This window comes from Sus scrofa, chromosome 5 (assembly GCF_000003025.6).
Source record: "Sus scrofa isolate TJ Tabasco breed Duroc chromosome 5, Sscrofa11.1, whole genome shotgun sequence".
NCBI classification, from domain to species: Eukaryota; Metazoa; Chordata; class Mammalia; order Artiodactyla; family Suidae; genus Sus; species Sus scrofa.
Genome location: NC_010447.5, coordinates 14,525,761 through 14,536,543, shown reverse-complemented (window position 1 = coordinate 14,536,543; position 10,783 = coordinate 14,525,761). Strand labels below are relative to the sequence as shown.

The window sequence follows — 10,783 nt, the reverse complement described above, 5'->3', positions numbered from 1 at the left end:
CGGCTTGGGACATAATTCACGCTCTTAGGGCGGAGTTTGGGGCCCGCTGACGTCAAAAGGTCACCTAGCGGACACTGGCGCATGCCCAGTCGGTGGGTCGGGGGTCTCAACCAGTCTTAACTAACTGGAGCTGGAACTGAGTGCAGCTGCCTCCAAGTTTCTGAAAGCAACCCGGGCAAACATTTTGTTGAGGCTGCGTGATGATTGGAGGATGTGCAGGTTTTTGGTAAAAACAATTAGAGTTGGCGTGGGGGGGGGGAGTTACAGGTCTAATGGCTTTAGTTGCTGATTACTTTGGTTTCAGGTGTAGGTCAGTGTTTTTGCCATTTTATGGGACCATGAGGTGGTGTAAACTGGTATTGAGAGCATATTAGAAGGAGCCCTGGCTGGTTTGGGCAGTAGGAAATCACGTGACCTTGGACAGGTCACTTCCTTTCCTGATGCTACAGTTTCTTACCTCTGAGATAAGGGGTTGTACAGGGACAAACTGTCAGAATCGTTCTCAGCTGTATCCTCTCTGATTCTATGCCGTGCCTTTAGCCAAATAGCGTCTTTGAGCCCCTGTAAGTTGTTTTAGCTAAATCTCCAGCAGAAATTCTTATATTTGAAAGAATTTGCCTTATTTCCTTCACATGGATGGTCCAGGGAGTCCGACCATCGGGTTGCAATAAATTGATGTTTTGCTCAGTTTGTTGGAACATGACTTCAGCCTGGGAGAGAGGGCTCAGCACTGCTAGGGTTTTGTTTGTTTGCTTTTTGTCATTAATCTTTAGAGATGTGTTCATTAGTCCTTTTTGTTATTCCTATTCATGTCTTTCAAGCAAGTAAGGAGGCTCCAACACCCCGAGGGCCCCCGTGAGCTGTAGAAGTTTGCCCAATTCCTTCTGTTCTCTGCGGAGAAGTTGCCAGTGGGCCTCAGAAGTTCTTTTGGGTAAGTTGCCCTAGCACGTGCGTAGCCTCAAACTGCTCCTTGGGCCCCCTTTGGCCTCTGGCTCTCGTGTCTTAATTGGCTGACAATGGGTCAAATGCAGAGGTGGCGTGAAGTGGCATAGAGGGTGTGTTAGAAAGAGCCCTGGATGGTTTGGGTAGTAAGAGATCCATCCAGGCGAGGTGAGAAAAGATGCAGATGTCTGGCTCAGAGAGGACCTCTCTCTGCAGAGGAGTAGGTGTTTCAGGATTCCTAGGTGTGCTCCTTTCCTGAATTTTCCCTTTCTCATGTTCTGCTTTTCCATCTCTGTGTCTTTCTCCTTCTCCACCCCATTTCATAGTCAGATTGTTTGGTTTCATATCTATAAATACAAAACACCCATGGAGGAGCAGTGACATGGAATAGTGCTTCTCTGTCAAGAGGGTCTGGACTTTGAGGTATCTTCTTTCCTGTGTCCCTTCATTTTTTTTTTTTCTTTTCTTTTTTTCTTTTTTACATCTGCAAAGTGTAAGCAATGCAAGTGATGGAGTCAGAGTCCTTGGTTCAGAGTTCTGAGACCTGTGTGCTGTGTGACCTTGGAAGGTACTCAACTTCCCTGAACCTCACTTTTCTCAGCCCAAATGTGACATCATCTACACTCAGACAGTGGTGATTACTTTCTAACATGTCCTCCTCCAATCCCCTCTCCTAGAGCAGATGGACACAGCCTTAAAGAACATAAAAAGCAAGCCTTGAATTTCTTTTTCTAATTTTGCCTCTTTTTAAAACAAAGTAATCAGATTCTTTTTAATTCAATTTATTTAAACTAAAAAAAGAGCAAGTCTTGTTAAATCATAATTCAATTTATTTAAACTTAAAAAAAAAAAAAGCAAATCTTGTCATGGCCCTGTTCACTATCCATCTCTGGCTTCCCAAGGCATTTAGAATAAATTTCAAGCTCTTTGTTGTGATCTGTGAAGCCCTGCATGGCCTCACTCTGCACCCTGCTGCCCTTCTCACTAGGCTGCCCTGCAGCATTCTTACTGCCCCAGGACCCTTGCACATGTGGTTCCTTCTGTTCCGAATGGCCTTTCTCTACTCTTCACTTAGCTGATCCTTTGCTCCCCAAGTCTCACTTTACATGTCGTCTCCTGAAACAGACCCTCCCTGACTTCCTCCCCAGTCTCAGGCCTCTGATATATTCTTTGTGTCTTTTAAGTTTATTTTTATTTTAAAACATTGTGGTAAAGTATAGGTGACAAGATTTATCATCTTTTTTTTTTTTTAAGATTTATCATCTTACCAATGTTTCAAATAGTGGTATTAAATACACTCATTTTCGAGCAGCTATCATCATTCTTCATCTCCAGAACTTTTTTTCATCTTCCAACATAGAATCTGTACTTAAACGAAAGCTCCCCACTCCCTTCTCCCAAGCCCCTGATAACCTCTGTTACACTTTTGTCTTTAAGAATTTGACTACTCTGTACCCCATATGAGTTGAATCATACAGCTTTTGCCCTTTTATGACTGGCTTATTTCACTTAGCATAATGTCTTGAAGATTCATCCACATTGTAGCATGTGTCAGAATTTCTTTCCTTTTTGAGGCTGAATAGTGTTCCTTTGCATGTATATGCCACGTCTTCTTTATCCATTCATCTGTGGATGGACACTTGGGTTGCTTCCGTCTTTTGCGTTTCATTTATTATTGTGAGTAATGCTGCTGTGAAATGAGAATATGGTGATATTCTTTACAGCGTCTTGTGCTTTTCTTGCAGATCTTGTGTCTATGTATTTGCTCCCTTAATCCTCCAGTAAACTTGAAGCTGTGTGAAAGCAGGAACTGTTAACTGTTTACTGTGACGGATCACCTGCCTTTACAACAGCTGGTGTGTGGTGTTATGTCCTCAACTCCAGAGCTAGCTTGATTGTGTTCAGATCCCACCTCTACTACTTAATAGTTGTGCAGTTGTAAGCAAGTGGCTTAACCCCTCTGTGCCCCAGTTTCCTCCCCTATAAGATGGGGACGAGCACTTGCCGCCTGGGATTATTGGAAGGCATATGTGTAAAGGGTTAGAAGAGAGCCTGACCTATATAGTAAATGTTCCATAAATGTGCGCTGTTACTATTGTCTTAGTAGATGCTCAAACATTGATCAAGTCCATATGTGAAATGCATGAGATGACACTGGAGGTGAATGTTTGTTTCCCTTCTCAGCTCTGTCTTCAGTATACGGCTTGGTTGGCTTCGTCGGCCTGCTCTTCACAGCAGGTGTGGCTGCTGATACAAGGCATTTTCCGGCCTCTCAGGACGCTCATTAGCACACACCATTAGCAGAGCCTCTCTGAGGCTGTAGTTCTCAGTCTTGTGCACGTTAGAATGACCTGGGGAACTGTATTCAATATCTTGTAATCTATAATGGGAAATAATCTGCAAAAGAATATAAAACTGAATCACTTTGCTGTACACTGAAATGTTGAAAACAACACTGGAAATCACCTATGCTTCAATTTTAAAAAAAGACGACCTGAGGAGCTTTAAAAAATCCTGATGGCTAGGTTGCACCCAGACCACTTAAATCGGCAACTCTGGAGGTAAGACTCAGTCTTCAATATTTTTAAAGCTCCCCAGGTCATTGCATGTGCAGGCAAGGCTGGGAACCAATGATCTAACAAATGCCTGGGTGAAGCAGAGAGGTTGCATGGGGGGTGGGGGTGGGGGCGGCTGCTCAGGCTCAGCTGTCCAGAATCTAAGCACTCCTGAATTTGGGGGAATTCAGGGTCATCTTCAAGAGCAGGCCTGCCACTAACGAAGAACCACATGTGGCCGACGGTCATATGAAAACACGTTCAACCTCGTGGAGAACATCAAGGAAGGGCAGGTTTAAAGACTGGGGTGACTGTCCATTTGCTTCGCATCATATTGGTGCAGATTTAAACATAATAATACCTAAGGTTTAAGATTATGGGGATTTGGACTCGTTAGGATGGTGTGTCTGGAGGACACTTGAGCATTAAATATCAAAATCTTGATAGGCATTCATTCACATCAGATCTGGTGTGCATGGGTAAACTCACCAATTGACTGGGCTTGAAAAAATACCGTATTACTTTTTTATGACTATGTGTTCATTCTAAATTAAAGATGCTGAAGTGGTCTGTAGCCCCGCCAATCTAACATTGACTAATGTTCACTGTCCATCTTTCAGACATTTTTATACATGTGTTTATAAATTTTTAGAAAATGAAGCATATTATGACTATAATTTTATAATGTGCTTTTTTTAACTTTGTCGTGTTTCATATATTGTTGGTGCCAAGTAAATATTTCTTACCTGCTTAAATGAATTAATGTTTTCCAACAATGTAATTTTTAATAACTTGGGGAGATTTGATTTCTATGATGTACCATGATTTAGCTAATCTGGTATTGTTGGATATTTCTATTATAAATTCCTTTGCCATTAATATTTGCCTTAGTCCATTTGGGGAGCTATAGCAGAATACCATAGACTGGGTGGCATATAAACAATAGAAATCCATTTCTTCTCATTCTGGAGGCTGGAACTTCAAGATCAGGCACTCAGCTCGTTGGATTCTGATGAGAACTCTCTTCCGGTTTGCAGATTTCTGACTTTTCCTTGCGACTCCACATGGTGGAAGGGGCAAGGCGTTCTCTCAGGCTTTTTTTATAGGATTGATGCCATCAGGAGGGCTCCACTCTCATGACCTAATCACTCCTAAAGGCCCCAACTTCCAAATACCATACACGGGGGATTAGCTTTCAACAGATGAATTTTGAGAGAATACAAACATTGGGTCTATAACAGTCCTCTTGTAGATGAATCTTTGGGTACATTCAGTTATATCCTTAGTGTAAATTCTTATTCTAAGCATGGAGTTATTGGGATAAAGAATATGTACCTGTATAAGGTCTTGTTTCCCTTTTAGCTTTCAAAGTTTTTTTTAAAGCACCTGCTAGCAGTAGTCTATGATGTAAGGAAATGGTAAACAGAAGTGGCAGGGGGTGGGGTGGGGGGGCAGATACAATTAAAGAGAGGCTCAGTCCAATCCTTAGTAAATCACAGTATGTTTTAGCTGGTTATTGTATTTTAGGCACTTTTATATATCCCTGTGTGTGTGTGTGTGCGCGCGTGCTCATGCACATATACCTGTGAGCATATATGGTCTAAGTCCTGCTAATCCCCTCATGTAGGCAGACAAGTTAGTAGCCCCGTTCAGTCTTGACCCATCACTTTGTCCTGACTTTGCTGATTTGCAGAACCCTACCCTGTACCTCGACTCCTGACATCTATTTTTGCTCTCCCATCTTGGAGTCTGCATTTGCAGTGATGACCAGTACAGCTGGCCAGCCAGGTGGAAGCCCCGAGTTTGGGCTAGAGAGGAGGATTGTCTGCTGCAGTGTCGGCTTTCACTGGACCTGCCCAGCTGAGCTGCTTCCTGCATCCCTGTCTCCTGCTGTCGCTACTAAGGGGAATTCACGTTATGGAAGGTGACACTGCTGGGGTGGGCAGCCCCTCCATGGATGCAACCAAAGGGGGGGATCTTCCTCTCCCCATGAGTAGGTTTCCAAAGGCCTCCCCGAAGTCCCTGTTCTGCCTCCTCCTCCTCCTTGTTGCTGTCTCTTTCTTTTTCTCCTCCCTCTTCGTTTCAGGAAGCATTTTTTTCAAGCAAGAAAATGGAGTTATATGAATTAGAAAAAGGTCACATATAATGCCAAAAAACTGGGATACAATAACAATGTGCAGCAAAAAGCTTCCAAAGCTTGTACAACATCTGTTTTTTGGGCGATGGAGAAGCTCTGTTTATAGCTTCAACCCCAAGCATGCTCTTCAGGGGCTGTTGGGGACGCAAAAACCAAAATGAGAGAGAGACACACAGGGCTTTGGAAGAACATGGGAATCTAAAAGGCAGCTCCAGCCACAATTACTCATGAAAAGTCAGAGACGAGGGCAAGTTATTTATTTGATTTTTAATCATAAAAGGCCTCCCTAGGTTAGTCGATTTCAGAGTCCAGAGATAAAGCTGGCTTTCTTGTAAGATGACTGTGAAAACAGGCAAGGAAAACCACTCTATTCCAACCTGGAGGCTGATTGGAAGGGCCTTTATCAAAATGTTATTCTTTTCCAAAAGACATTCATCATGTTCAGCAAGGCTTCGTCGTGGTGTCGCGTAGTGAAATCTTGCCTCAGGTTAAACTAGCAGCATTCAGGCAAAAAATAATCCTTCTGACTGCATCCAGGGAGCTGTCACCATGATTAATTAGCCTGGACGGTCCCAGGTGGGTGATAAGGACCAGCATGCTCTCGCCTCCTGTGTGTGCTTGGTCGATGATCGGGGCTTGGGCTCAGGTCCCCTGCATGTCAGCCTCCTGTGGGGGGAAAGGCACCCTTAGATCTATCTTAGGAAAGTCATTGGGCAGATTTAGGTTTAAAACTGGAGAGGCAGGAGTCCAGGCTGACTCTGTGTCTCATTTGCTCTATGCCCTTGAGCCAGTTTCCTGGTAACCTCTGGAGCTTAGTTTTCTCACATTCAGCATGGCTCCGAAAGCGCCTCGTTGTCAGGCCACTGTCTCCCTCTCCAACTTCATCGCTTCCCCTCTCCCTCAATAGGACACCACAGCTCCCCGGCCTGACGGGGCTCCTTTCGGGGCTTTCGCCTTTCCCTTCCTCCGCTTGCCTCCGGCCTTAACCCAAGCCCTGCCCCCTGTCCGCCACAGGTTATCTTTCCTCTAGGCTTTGCTTGGCTAACGCCTGCATATCCTTCGGGCCTGAACTTAAATGTGGCTCTTTGTGACGTCTTGCTGGATCCTCCTCTGTTTGGCAAGGCTCCCTCAGCACCGTATCTTTCCCTAAAGAGGCGCTGGCCTCGCCTATTCTGATGGCTAATTTGGGGCTGCCTCAGCTGGCCTTTGGGCTTCTTGCAGTCAGGCCGTGTGTTTAGCTTTTCCACCACTGTAGGTACCTCAGTACACTGCCTGGCACGTGGTTGAGGCTCAAAAGATCATGAGGAAATAGTAATATGAGATGAAATAAGGGGAATCCTGTGAGCTGAATGGCACAAATGTTATGAGGATAACCACTCTGCTCATCCCCTAAAATGTGCATCACTCTCACTCCTTCTCACCTCCACACCCATGCTTGACAGCTGCTGGACTTTCGATACCCATTTCTTGAGAAACGGGAAACGACAAAGGTCCCTGTGAATTAGCACTGCCTTTACATTCATTTGTGTTTTATTAATCACCGTGACATCAACATCCCTGTGAACATATACGTATGTAAGTATTGGAATACGCCAGCAGAGGCTAAGATGGTGTGTGTTTTAAAATTTATTTTTCAGTGTGAGAGGTGAATAATAATTGCTTTTGGAATCAGGGGTCCCTCCCCTTCCCCCCCCCTCCAATTCTTCCTGCTGGGGTGGGTGTGGGCATCTCACAATCACTTGAAAAGTTTCTCTGGAAGGTGAAATCACTTTTGAGTCACCGAGAACCCTTATTATTAATCATTATTACTATTATTATTATTGGTAGTAGTACTATGATGGGTATTACTCACTTAGAAGCGTGATATATAGCCCCACAGTTTGGGGAAAGGGTGTCATCAGATTCTTTGTGTTTTGAAGGTATGTAGGAAAGCTGCTTCACTCTCAAGGGAAGAGAGACCACTGTCCTGGGACCAAGAGCTGGCAGATATCATAAGCCATCCTGACTCAGTACTGCTGAGAGGGTTTAGACATCAAATAAGCCTAAAAAAGCTCAGGCTCCGCGTTCCCATCTTATAAACCTAGGCATTTCAGAGCTTAACCCTGAGTAGCTAAGAACCTCCGTGAGCACAGTGAGTTGCCGTAGCAGCAAGGATTGGACCTGTAGGACCAGTCTTCTGTGGCACCATGGTGGTAGAAGACTGATCAGTCCCTAGCTGTCTGCTTGGGTGGGAAACCAGAATGACAGCCTTCTGGACAGTAGAAGTCCCTGGGGTTCTGGGACAATGTAAAGGAGGAGCCACTGAGAGGAAGAGAATTGGATTTTCTGCTAGTAAATTTGGTGGGGATGGTTCATGAAAACTCAGTGGGAATGAGTTTTACAGATGGGGAAACAACATAAACAAAGGCAAGGGTGAGGAAATGTGGGGTTGATGGGGGAACAGGAGCAGCTTGGCTTAGTTTCATTCATAAGGAAGAAGCAGCACGTGACAGTTGTAGGTTTACGTTGTGGAGTCGAATAGAATTGAGGTCCCTTTTTTCCCCCTCTCTCTTGGTTACTTGCATACTGATCTTTTAATCTCCCCCCCCCCGTAATTATTATGAAAAGTTTCAAACATACAGAAAAGGTTAAACTGAGCAGTGAACATATCACTAGATTTTACAATTCATAGTTTGCTATAGTTGTTTCACCGTTTATCTGTCTATCCATCAGTCTATTTTTTTTTAATGCGTTTCACAGTAAGTTGCAGACATCAGTCCAGTCTTGCCTAAATCCTTTGGATACACGCCATTAACTAGAGTTTAATGTTTGTGGTTCTTTTAAAAATTTTCCTTTTGAGATAAAATTTTACATACAACGAAATGCACAAATCTTAAGCGGACCATTAAGTGAGTTTGATGAATGTGTAACCCAGTGCTCTATCAAGATATAAAACGTTACCATCACCCTAGAAAACTCCCTCATGACTCTTCTCAGGCATTCCCTGCTCCCACAGGCAACCGTTGTTCTGATCTTTTTCCACTATAAATTAGTTTTGCCTGTTCTAAAATTTTTATAAATGGATTAGTATAGTTTGGGCTCTTTTGTGTAAGCGTACGCTCAGTACAATGCTTTTGAGGCTGCCCCGTATTACTGCATTCATGGTACTTCATTCCACACTTTGCACATCCATCGTCCTATTGATGGACTCCTCGGCTGTTTCCAGATTTCGACAATTACAAATAAAGTTGCTTCGAACATTCTTGTACAAGCATTTTAGCAAATAGAGTCTTGTTTCTCTTGGGTAAATACCTGGGAGTAAAATTGCTGGCTCTGTAAGGGAGGTGGTGTTGGGAGACAACGTGATTTCTCACGTTTATGTGCATCTGACAAGCAGGGGCACTAACTGCATTCTCCCTGGACTGTTTTGTCAAAGATGTTTGTATTGTGAACAGTCTTAGAAGATAGGATGTCTCCCTCCAGAGCAAGGGGCAGTTTTCTGGACTGTCTAGTGGAGTAAAGATAACGTCTCCTTCCTGGGCAAAGGTCAGGCAGGTTTACTGCTGTTTAGAAAAGAGTTGGGTTCCCTAAGGGCTTTCCTAAAGGGTCCCTCTCCTGGAATGCCACCCACTATGTGTGCAGTGTCACCTGGTCCTCTTCATGTGCCCCTGTGATGGGGACTTGGGAGGCCAGCACTGGCTGATACTCGGCCTACTTCCAGAGCTGTGACTAATACATTGTTCTTTGTCTCTAACCCAAGTCGCATGACCTCTGCCGGCATCCAAGGAGCGGTGGCAGGTGGACTTTTTAGGTTGAAGGGCAGTAAAAGCTCAGACACTTCAGAGGTTTTGCAGATGTATGCTTAGTGTTTAAGAAGCTGGCAGACCTTTCTAACAAAGTTGTGTACCATTTCCTCTAAGTGAATTCTTTTCCAGCTTGAGTTGGATATGAATTTAGAATGAGCCTGTCAGTTTCTGTGAAATAATACACCTGGAGTGATTATTGTTGTGATCGATTGCCTTGATCCTGCGAATCAACTTGGGGACAGTCGATATCTTAACGCTACTGGGAGTTTCCACCCCTGAATGTGATACAGCTCTCCATTGATTTAGGTCATCTTTCATTTCTCCCAGCAGCATTTTGTAGTTTTCGGTATAGAGCTCTTATATGTCCTTTGTTGAAGTTATGCCAATGTAGTTTATGTTTTTTACACTTTTACAAATTTAACTTTTAAAATTCTAATTTCTTTTTGTAATTGTTTGCTGCTAGTATATACAAATACATTTGCTTTTCATATAATAATCTTATATCCTGTGATTATTGCTTTAAGAGCTTTTTGTAGATTCCTTATAATTATCTATGTATACAGTAATGCCATCTGTAGATATATACAGTTTACTTCTTTTTTTTTCTTTTGTCTTTTCAGGGCAGCACCCATAGCATATGGAGGTTCCCAGGCTAGGGGTCTAATTGGAGTTGCAGCTGCTGGCCTATATCACAGCACAGCAATTCGGGATCTGAGGTGCATCTGTGATCTATGCCACAGCCTATGGCAATGTCAGATCCTTAACCAACTGAGAGAGGCCAGGGATTGAACCTGCATCCTCACGGATGCTAGTCAGATTTGTTTCTGCTGAGCCATGATGGGGACTTTTTTTTTTTTTTTTTTGGTCTGCAAATCCCCTGGCATGCAGAGATTCCCAGGCCAAGGATCAAACCCTCACTACAGCAGTGACAACACTGGATCCTTAACCCAGTGAACCACCAGAGAACTCCAGTTTACTTCTTGTGTTCTGAACTTGTGTATTATTTTTTTTCTTGCCTTTTTACAATGGGTAGGACTTCTAGTACAGTGGTTCAGTGTAAATGAACCCTTTCTGAATCTTAGAGCACAAGTTTTTTGCTCTTTCACTATTGAGGGATATAAGTATAAAATAAGCTATCATCTTTTTATAAATGTCTTTTGTGGGAGTTCCCATCATGGCTCAGCTGTTAACAAACCTGGTGAGTATCTACAAGGATGCGAGTTTGATCCCTGGCCTCATTCAGTGGGTTAAGGATCTGGCGTTGCCATGAGCTGTGGTGTAGGTGGAAGATACAGCTCAAATCCTGCATTGCTGTGGCTGTGGTGTAGGCTGGGCGGCTATAGCTCCTATTCAATCCCTAGCCT

At 43.7% G+C, this 10,783-nt stretch overlaps 1 long non-coding RNA gene across 6 annotated transcripts in view; it reads left to right on the top strand.

Annotated features, from left to right (window-relative positions):
* LOC102160723 overlaps window positions 255-10,783 on the top strand; it is a 141,444-nt gene continuing 130,915 nt past the window's right edge. For 2 of the 6 annotated variants that reach the window (XR_002343929.1, XR_002343928.1), the window contains exons 1-2: window positions 256-563; window positions 822-931. This is a non-coding gene — a long non-coding RNA (uncharacterized LOC102160723). Of the gene's footprint in view, window positions 564-821; window positions 932-5,190; window positions 9,923-10,783 lie in introns of those variants that run through there. The other 4 variants (XR_002343927.1, XR_002343926.1, XR_002343924.1 and 1 more) reach the window with 4 other exon arrangements.